The sequence below is a fragment of the Lontra canadensis genome, unplaced genomic scaffold, assembly GCF_010015895.1.
Source record: "Lontra canadensis isolate GAN:19392208 unplaced genomic scaffold, GSC_riverotter_1.0 scaffold746, whole genome shotgun sequence".
NCBI classification, from domain to species: domain Eukaryota; kingdom Metazoa; phylum Chordata; class Mammalia; order Carnivora; family Mustelidae; genus Lontra; species Lontra canadensis.
In genome coordinates this window covers 1-11,212 of record NW_022631730.1, presented here as the reverse complement: position 1 = coordinate 11,212, position 11,212 = coordinate 1, and the positions used below count along the sequence as shown (strand labels likewise).

The window sequence follows — 11,212 nt, the reverse complement described above, 5'->3', positions numbered from 1 at the left end:
TCAATGGCCTCAAGCCACTTTTAATTTTATTCTGGTTCTGTTTGTGCATCTTTAAAATATTTTATGCTCTTAATTAGCATAAATTAATTAATAATTCCTGAACTATTTTCCCTGAGTAATTTAACAATAACCTTAAATTAAAAGCTTCTAGTATGAGGCAGAGAAGCAGGTCGTTGAAAATTTATTGAAAGATTCTATCCCCTGCAGTTCATGCAGGAGAGAATGAACACTTGCAGCAAAATTGGAATGTAGAATACTTGATGGTGTTTTTGTAAACTAAGCATGACTCTTATTTATAAAAGCATTAGAGGAAAATTTGAAGACGATCCCATAATCCTATCATTTTGACAAATGATTTCATTTTGTAAATTTCCTTTGCGGGTGTATCCATATGCACACGATTCAATGTGTTCAGAATATTTCTTCCATGTTATAGTGCAGTAGCAACCTGTTACTTAGTAGAAGAGCTCTACTTAGATTTCTAAAGATTAATACTTATTTTTATATCCCCATGAGGAAACTCAACAGCTCATTATATGTTGAAAAAGACAGTAATATTTACCTTTCTAAAATATTTTTAAATTTGATGTATGGTTTCTCTTTATGAAGTCATTTTTTCCAGTGCTCCTCTTTCAAAAAAATTTTTTATTTCTTTTTTTTTTTACACTACGCTCACACTTTCTGAGCACTCGCTGGTTATATGGAATGGCCTGAGGCCAAACATACTTTTAAATCTGGACTATGATGATATATTTATAGATAATGCATTCAAAGCTTTCTCTATGTTAAAAAAAGGAAAGAAAAAAAAAAAACTCACCTAAAAGGAAATACAGGCAATAAACTCTTGGACATTGGTCTTTGTAATACTTTCTTAGATCTGTTTCTTCAGGCAAGGGCAACAAAAATAAACCAACAATTGGGACTATATCAAATTAAAAAGCTTTTGCACAGTGAAGGAAGCCATCAACAAAATGAAAAGAAACCTACCGAATGGGAAAAAATATTTGCAAATGATATGTCTGACAAGGGGTTAATAACCAAAATATATTAAAAACCCATACAACTCAACACCATAAAAACAATCGGATTAAAAAATGGGCAGAGCATCTGAATAGAGATTCTTCCAAAGAAGACCTACAGATGGCCACAGACACATGAGTAATCTTGAAGGAAATGCAAATCAAAACCACAATGAAATATTGCCTCACATCTTTCAGGATGGCTAGCATCAAGAAGACAGGAAACGAGTGTTAGCAAGGAGGTGGAGGAAGGGAATCCTTGTGCTCTGTGGGTGGAAATGTTAACTGAGGCAGATGCTGTGGAAAAGAGCATGGAGGTTCCTTCCACTTCTGGGTATTTATCCAAAAAAACCTAAAGAATGCTAATTCTTTTTTTTTTTTTTAAGATTTTATTTACTTATTTGACACAAAGAGAGAGATCACAAGTAGGCAGAGAGGCAGGCAGAGAGAAGGGGGGAAGTAGGCTCCCTGCCGAGCAGAGAGCCCGATGTGGAGCTCAATCCCAGCACCCTGAGATTATGACCTGAGCTGAAAGCAGAGGCTTAACCCCCTGAGCCACCCAGGTGCCCCTAAAAAATGCTAATTCTTAAAAAAACATGGATCCTATGTTCATTGCAGTATTATTTACAATAGCCAAGATATGGAAACAACCCGTGTTCATCGATAGATGAATCGATAAAATGATGTTGTGTACATAAACAATGAAATATTACTCAACTATAAAAAAGAAATGAGATCTTGTCATTTGTGGATGGAGCTAGAGGTTACTATGCTAAGTGAAATAAGTCAGACAAAGAAAGATAAATACCATATAATTTCACTTATGTGGAATCTAAAAAACACAACAAACAAAACAACATAGAAACAGACTCATAAATACAGAAAGCAAACTAGTGGTTGCGAGAGGGGAGCTGGGTGGGGGAAAAGGGGAAAGAGGTGTAGGGAATTAAGAGGTACAAACTTCCACTCATAAAATAAATGAGACAGTGAGAAGTTAAGTACAGCATAGGGAATGCCGTCAATAAGACTGTAATAACTTTGTATTGTGCCAGATGGATTACTGTGGCGAGCACTCTGTAATGTATAAAATGCTGAATCACTATGTTATACATCTGAAACTAATATAACGTATGTCAGCTAGACTTAAAAAAAAAATCATAACCCCTTGGAAAAAAAGGAAAAAAGAAGTCCATATTAAAAAGATTCATTACATATGGTAAAAGGTACAAGTAATACGACTTTTTAAAATTATGCCCAACAACTAGGATTGGCTAAAGTGTTGGGATAATCTTCTCACTGGGAAGTAAATATGAGCTGACTTTGTAATTTGCATGCATGTCGGTGGAACTTCTGCATTATTTATCCCTTTTCCATTTCTATGATACCTTCTCATTCTAAATAAGATTAAAATACCAGTAAATTAAAGAGCTGACAACACATGTATAAGAATACAGCTGTAGATCTTTTCACTTCCCTTGAGTTTATCTTCACTATCTGAAGGTTTTCCCTTTTGTATCTGGAAAATCTACTTTGGACAGTTTAACATGAATTAGATAAGCCAGTTCTTTATCATGGCAGGAAAATTCCACCTTGCTTTCCAATGTCTTATAGGATGTTGGCCAAGGGGGTACATAGAGCAAAATATGTATTTATTTAGTGAGGTTGGATTTCTTGATAAATTAGAACAAACTGAACCCATTTTTCTAATTATTCATCATAATAGCCATTTATATCTACGTTATTATATATAACCTCAAACACTGATGTATTTTAAAATGGAATCTTCTCAAACATTGCTGGGACAGATAGCAGCTACACTTGTGAGCACAGCATAACAGACACGAAAGTGGAATCACTCTATTGTCCACCCAGAACTAATGTAACATTGTGGGTCAGCCACATGCAAATAAATAATTAAAAAGTGATAAAAGATATTACATTAAAAATGCTGTGATGGAAAGAAGCACTGACATTTTCTGACAATTATTTTCACAATGTTTTACATTTAATTTTCACAACTTTGCAAAGTAAACATCACGGTATCTCCATTTTCAGATGGCGAGTTGGCCATTTACAGAGATCTTCCTAATTTGCCCAATATCCCATGTTTTGGTAAATTGCCTTGCCAGACCTTCCTGGTTCCAAATCCTAAGGACAGGTGTCACATCTTAAAAATGTAGCAACAAGATCACCTATAACGTTGAAATCACAGAACATGCTCAAGCAATGTTTACTCTTCTGAAATAACCTCTCTTCACTTCCCTGTATCATCATCCACGTGATACTGCTCAGACTGAAAGAAGAGTACTTTATTTTCAAAGAGTGGCTGTTATTTTGTTCACTTTCATATTATTTCCCAAGAGGAATATATAGATAAACTTCATATAAATTAAGTTCTATAACATGAGCAAAAGTCTGGGCAAACTAAAACACACATATGCTACATCACAGGAAGGAACACTTTCTTCTCTTCATAATTTTATCTGTGGAACAGATCTTTGAACCAAATAAGGCGAATACATTCGAGTCACAGAAATGAAATACATTGTGTAGCTTTTAGGATGATTGTCTGCTTCAGCATTGATTCCCTATATTGGGATTTATGACCTTCAAATAAATAGATTAACTGATATTTGCTTAATAGTGTGGCCAAGAAAAAGACGTTTTATGACAAATAATTCTGAGACCTCAGTACTGATGACTTTAGTTTTTATTTCCCTAGAAACAATAGTAAAGAAAAATGAAAAGATAGCCCACTTATGTGTTCACTATCAGCTAAACTTAATTCATTTGCTTTAAAAAAAAAACATGTACACTGTATACAGTAGACAGTACTCAGTACTGCAACTCTTCCAACTAATTCTCCACGAATCCTGTGAGGTGAGTCCTTTACCCCATTTTTTTTCCCTAGGAAAATGAAGCTTATATTTGTACCCATGTTCAAGGCTTACAGACCTGTTACTGGCTAACTGGTCACCCTGGAATTTGAACCAACGTTTAATGGGTCTAAGTCCTATTTCTTCCCTCTAGACACTTCAGCATAGAAAGGTACCTGCAAATATTTCCTGTTGTGCATAAAAGAAAAATCCAACTTTTGATTAGTTGACATCATGAGTTTAGTTTTCATTATCTTGCACAAGGATGTTATAATTAAATGTAACCTTTTCTAAATAAGATGTAGATGGACCTCTTCATAATTTAGCCCATTATTTCATGGACCCAAATACTAAAGAACCGGACTTTAGCAAAAGCATTCTAACTGGAATAAAAATCTACTTGTTTTATCTTCTGCACTGGTTATCTTTGCCATGATTATACCTTTTTTATTACAGAAAATAAAAGCAATAAGAACCGTGATTAGAAAAGATTTCTTTTAAACCCATAATACATTTTCTTTTTTTTTTTTTTTATTTTTTTTTTTTAAGATTTTTTTTTTTTTAATTTATTTATTTTGACAGAGAGAGATCACAAGCAGGCAGAGAGGCAGGCAGAGAGAGAGGAGGAAGCAGGCTCACTGCTGAGCAGAGAGCCCGATGCGGGGCTCGATCCCAGGACCCTGAGATCATGACCCGAGCCAAAGGCAGCGGCTTAACCCACTGAGCCACCCAGGCGCCCCCATAATACATTTTCTGATTTAAACAGCTGAATCATTCCTGACTATTTTCAGAATTTCAAAATATTGCTCTTGTAGTTTTTTGTGTTATTTTGTTTTTTGGTTGGAATTTTGGTCTTTATCCCAAGAGCAATTAGAAGCTATTGAAAGTTTTGAAGTCAGTCTTCATTTTTTTGACAGTATTATTATTTTTTCTTTCTTTTTAAATTCTGTGCTGGGTGTTGTTGTTGTTGTTGTTTTTAGATTATTTATTTTTTTTTTTATGTTCTGTTAGCCAACATAGTTAACATATTAGGTTTTTTTTAAAAGATTTTATTTATTTATTTGACAGAGAGAAAGAGAGAGAGATCGTAAGTAGGCAGAGAGGCAGGCAGAGAGAAATGAGGAAGCAGCCTCCCTGCTGAGTGGAGAGCCCCATGCGGGCCTTGATCCCAGGACCCTGGGATCATGACCTGAGCAGAAAGCAGAGGCTTAACCCACTGAGCCACCCAGGGGCCCAACATCATTAGTTATTGATGTAGTGTTCAATGATTCATTAGTTGCATATAACACCCAGCGCTCATCACCACACATGGCCTTCTTAATACCCATCACCCCATTACCCCATCTCCCACCCTCCTCCCTTCTGTAACCTACCATTTGCATGGACATGGACGGGACTGGAAGAGATTATGCTGAGCGAAATAAGTCAAGCAGAGAAAGACAATTATCATATGGTTTCACTCATATGTGGAACATAAAGAATAGTGTGGAGAACCACAGGGGAAGGGAGGGAAAACTGAAGGGGGGTTCGGGATCAGAGAATGGGACAAACCATGAAAGACTTTGGATTCTGGATTATTTTTTATCTTATACCACTTCCCTTTTACATGTTTCAAATAGAAAACTTCCTGAGATAGTGGGTTCAGGGGTCAGAGATTTTTTTGATATTAATACTGAGAGGACCAAAACTCCTTTTAGAGGCCTCGCATGAGGCTACCATTGCTTCCTACAGATAACACAAGCTGCAAAGAGCAAGCCAGTGAAGTACTACAAAGAATAAACTTCTTTTTACTTCAAAGAATAAACCAGGGGGAATAGGACTCCTCACCCATTGGCCCCAGGTCTCATGAAGACAAAGTATTCCAAGGTGAACTGGCCTGCCCACTGTGAAATTTTGTCAGTCAAAAACCAGCTTCCTCATGGACGCATTTGATAAAATAAACAAAACAGAACAAAACAAAAAATAAGACAACATCAGTAAAGATATGCCACCTGTTTGGGATGACGGTATTAATAAATGATAGTCTTTCCAAGTTAGAGGATAATTCTTATTAAAACTTGGTCTCCTGCTCTGGTTAATAAATGGCAGGACTATCCACCTGTCTGGCTGTCTTTCTTTTCTTTTTCTCATGACACATAATACTTTAATAATTAGAATGTCAAGTGGTGACCTTATACCAGAACATATTAAAACTTTAGGAATTTTGCAGGATTTCTAGAACAGAGCGTCTACCCAAGCAACATAACCTAAGGGTTATCACCATTTGTTTGACAGCCCTCCCCAAGTAACTTAACGTGCCAAATAAAAAGGACTAATTAGTCAAAAAGACTTCATTTACAATGGAAATCTCGGGGAAGGTTTTAAGACCCTTAGGAAGTTATACAGCCATGCCTAACTGGATTACCAAGCATCACAATGAGTGTCTTTCTCTAAAGCACCTTCTGCTCTCTCTAGAACATACCCTTTACAGCTTGCGTTGATTGTTTTACTGTTTTTCTTCCCGTTTACTTCTTCCACTTCTGTCTGCAATGTTGACCTCTTAACCCAAACCACACTCCAAAGCTATCCTTTCTCTTCCCCCTTCTCTCTTCTGCAGTGTCTCCTAACTTAGGGGTCTGACATCTTTGCACACAGCAGAAATACGACAGACATGTCTCCGTGTGCAGGTATGCGACGCTGGCAGGCTGTATGACCTGGGGGTGTCAACTTCAGTCACTCGATCAGGATGATGTCTGCCAGGTTTCTCCATGGGCAAGTTATAATTTTTCCCTTAATAATTAAGAAGTATTTTGTGGAGAAGTACCCAGAGATGATTCAAATATCCTGTTTCTCATCACAATTTCACCTATTAATTTTAGCATCATCAATAATTCTTTCCTGTGGGGCGCCTGGGTGGCTCAGTGGGTTAAGACCTCTGCTTTCGACTCAGGTCATGATCCCAGGGTCGTGGGATCAAGCCCCGCATCGGGCTCTCTGCTCAGCGGGGAGCCTGCTTTCCCCTCTCTCTCTGCCTGTCTCTCTGCCTACTTGTGATCTCTGTCTGTCAAGTAAATAAATAAAAATCTTAAAAAAAAAAAAGAGAAGTAGATGGCACCTGCATTTCTCGTGAAAGAGGGAGCTATTTAAAAAAAGTAATAATAATAATTCTTTCTTGCAACAATTATTACTGTCGTTTGCTTAACGGTGATTTTCTGTTTGCATCCTTCCTTCTCCATTATTCATTGTGGCTGAATTGTAAAGAAGAGCTATCTCTTCTCCCCCATTTATTTATTTATTCAATTATTTACTGATACCAGTTGGGACTCAGGGATATTTATTGTATTCAATGGTTGTTTTCTATTATGAACATTATTTGTTGTTTTGCTCACATCATCCCAGATTTTCCCATCAACAGCTTCTTCAAGTTGGCTCCTGAATCCTTCTCGCATGCCTCAGCCTGTCACTCTACAAGTACTCCTTTGCTTTCTGACACCACAAGATGATGCTGTCTCATCCTAAATTTTCTCTGTATTACCCTGTAATCTGCCTTTTTTTCTAAAAGTCATTTTCCTTTAATTGTAGAATGGTATCCAGAAATTAAGATCTGGATGCCAGGAGCGTTCACAGCTATAGAAATGTTCTCGCCTCTAGGTGCTCTCAGGAAATACATGTATGGACACACACACACACACAGTCACGTTTGTATTTCTTTCTGTACCTAAGACTCTGTCCATACATTAAAGCCATGGGTCCATACTTACTCCTCCAGTTTCAGTCCAATACCAGAGGGCTCCTTCCAGCTTTTCCCCTTTTCTTATTTGTAACCTGTCTCTGATTACTTATGATATATTTACCTCTCTGCTAAATCTTAGTCTGCACAGAAAGGATTCAGAATCTCTAGTTAATATATTTGTTAAAAACAAATTTAGAAAATACAGTACAGGGCTGATGTGGAGTATATATTTGCATATGGTATGCAATCAAGATATTGTTTTCCCCCATTATTCAAGTTAATTCTTTTCTTCTCTACCTCCTTCCATAAGGTGTGTCATTCATTTATAACATAGTTAGGTACATTTGTATTTTTTTGTATTCTATTTTGGGCTCCCCAAATCCTGGTTGGTTTTATTTCTTTATGCTTTGGCATATGTCCTAAAAGGCAGTGTTACACAGAAAACTAAGAGAAGTTTCACTCCTTTCACATTCTTTAATCGCCGCTCCTAACTAGCTTACATTGCCAACCAATCTCATTAGTTTACGGTTTGTTTTTCTATATTTCCTTTGCAGAGGTTAGTGGGTAAGTGTGTATTTTCACATTCCCCCTTCCTCTGAACCTAAAGAATAGCAGACTGTAGACACTTTCACAGCATGTTTTTGGTGAATGTGTAAATAACCTCGTATTAAAAAATACAAAACAAATTAAATTATCTGTAGGCATGGACAATGACAGTGGCAAATCATGATATACTGTCAATGGAAACTAGGAACTAATGATTATAGTGAATTTCTTAACATCAGCCAGCCTTTTCATTTTCTTTAACTGACTTCTCTGAAATTACTGGTGTGAAACATTGCCCCGAGCATCCTGTCAGAGTTTATTAGCATTGCTGCAGCAGAACATAATTCCTCCCTGACCGTTCCACTTACCGATAAAAGAGCTCCTATAACCTTCGCTGGATCAATGATTCCTTTCTCCACCACATTCGCAGAACCTCCAAGCAGAGCATCACAAACTACTTTGGAGGAACTTAGCATAGTTGTCTCAACTATCGATCATCCTTCAACATCTACATTCCTAGCAATAATCTTTGCAAAAATTTGAGCGTTCTTTTAAACATTTCTGTATTATTAAAAGAAATACTGGGGCGCCTGGGTGGCTCAGATGGTTAAGCATCTGCCTTCGGATCAGGACATGATCTCCAGGTCTTGGGATAGAGCCCCATGGTGAGCTCTCTGCTCAGCGGGGAGTCTGCTTCTCCCTCTCCCTCTGCCTCTTCCCCTGCCTGTGCTGTCTCTGTCTCTGTATCTCTCTCAAATGAATTTTTAAAAAGTCTAAAAAAAAAGTCTTCATTTGCTGGAATTAGTGAGTCTCAGACCCCCTCGCACAACAATGCCTTCTTCCACAGCACCCCGCTGCAGCTTTGAGGGCACCCGCAGCTCATTCTTTCCATTCACTTCCACATCGCTTGTCCCACCAATCTTCAGCAGAGCGACTCCATCTGCAAGTGTTTCAAGATCTTCTTCATTCAGTGTTTCCTTTTCATGATTGTTGGTTATGGCATGCCACTGCTCAGGGATTTCCTGCATAGGTCTTTCAATTTGAGCCCATTATCTTTTCCTTTCTAGCACATGGGTTCATCTTTGGTCATAGTGACATTTCCAACTTTTCCTAAGTCATAAAGCTGAACATCATCAAGATCATCAAGATCTCTGAACATCGAACGGCCAGCATCAATAGCCAAGTGTTTAAGTAGGTTTTTCTACTGTCACCAAAACCTGGAGATCTGACCACTCTAATCTGAAGACCACCTTTTGGCCTATTCAAAATGTGTGAATTTAGAGCTTGTTCATTAACATCTTTAGCTTTTATGACCAAGAGCTTACAAGGAGCACTGGCAATTTCAAGGGCAGGTGTAATGGACCAGACACTAGACATCTTCTTTTCCCTCAATATAACATAGGCGTTCACATTTCTGAGCTTTTGATGTATACAAAGTATAGAGAAACCTCAACTTAATAATTTATGATTCATCATTCAGTGTTTTCCTTCTTTATTTGGGATTACATCCTTCCTTTCAATCTTTTCTACCATATCAGAAATGATATTGCCAATTTCTTTGTTTGCAGAAATCACAGCAACCTAAGCAATTTCTTTGGGGGTCAACACAGTTTTGGATTGTTTCTTAAATTCAGCAATCACAGCATCTACAGCTAACATCACACCTATTCCAATTTCCACGGGATTAGCACCTCTGCTAGCCTTCTCTAAGCCTTACTTGGCCAGACAGGATACTGATCTGGTAGCAGTGGTCTTGGATCTTTGGCCTTTTCATTTGTGTTAGTGGCAATGTGTTGAACAAGCATAATTCACATATTGTTACATTTACCCTTAGGTCAACTGACTTTGCAATGGTCCCACCATATTCTGGGACTTCTCAATCACTAATAATCACTAGTAATCACCCAGCATCTACTGAAAGGTCTACTATACTTTGAAGCATTAAGGCTCAGACATCTGCACCAAATTTTACATCTTGGCATAAGCCTGAGTGAGATGAGGAACCAGTCCCCTGGACAGTGGACTCATCTGGTGAAAGATAGTAGGTCCTCAAGCATTTCTGCAAGGGGGCTATGGGCGTGAACCTGGACAGGCACGGGAGAAAGTAAGGGCACACCCAGCAATAACCCTGTGTCCCCTCTCTGCATCGCTCCCTCTGTATGGGCACTGTTCGTGTGACACAGCAGCCTCCATCCTCTCCCAGTGGTCATACCTGGCAGTCTGTATACCACACTTTTTTAACGCTAATAATATGTCTTGGAAATTACCCTATATTATTTGATTGAGGTCTTCCTCATTCTTTTCCACAGTTTCTTAGTACTCTGCTGGGAAGATGCACCATATTTTAATCAAACACTCTCCTGTGTACAAGCATTTAAGTTGTTTCCAATATTGTACAAATCAAATAACGCTGTAGGGAAGAACCTTGTGCAAGCCTACTATTGGAGGTGTATCTTTCAGAACAGATTCCCAGAAGTGGGACTGCTGGATCAAACGACAAGCACATATACAGTCTTGTTATATATTGTTAACTCTCCCACCAGAAGGACTGTGCCAGTTCTTATTCTCACTAACAATCCAGGAGAGTCCTTGTTTAACCATACATAGGCTTACCAAGAGGATATGTTGTCATACTTTTTAGTTTTTATCCATATGATGGCTGAGAAATGACATTATTTTAATTTATATTTCTCTATTTATGTTTGAACTTTCAAAAAACGTATAAAGAATCACTTTTATCTTTTTAAAAAAATATACGTGAGCTTCTACTCAAGTCTATTTCATACTTTACCATTGGGTTTTGATCTCTTTCTCTTTGGTTTTAAGAGTTATTTATATATTAAGAATATTAGCCCTGGGGCACCTGGGTGGCTCAGTGGGTTAAGCCTCTGCCTTTAGCTCAGGTCATGATATCAGGGTCCTGGGATCGAGTTCCGCATCGGGTTCTCTGCTCGGCAGGGAGCCTGCTTCCCTTCCTCTCTCTCTGCCTGCCTCTCTGCCTACTTGTGATCTCTCTCTGTCAAATAAATAAAATCTTTAAAAAAAACCCCAAAAAACCA

At 37.9% G+C, this 11,212-nt stretch overlaps 1 pseudogene; it reads right to left on the bottom strand.

The window, feature by feature from the left end:
• Window positions 1-8,941: 8,941 nt before the first annotated feature.
• LOC116863235 lies at window positions 8,942-10,201 on the bottom strand (annotated as a pseudogene).
• Window positions 10,202-11,212: the final 1,011 nt, after the last annotated feature.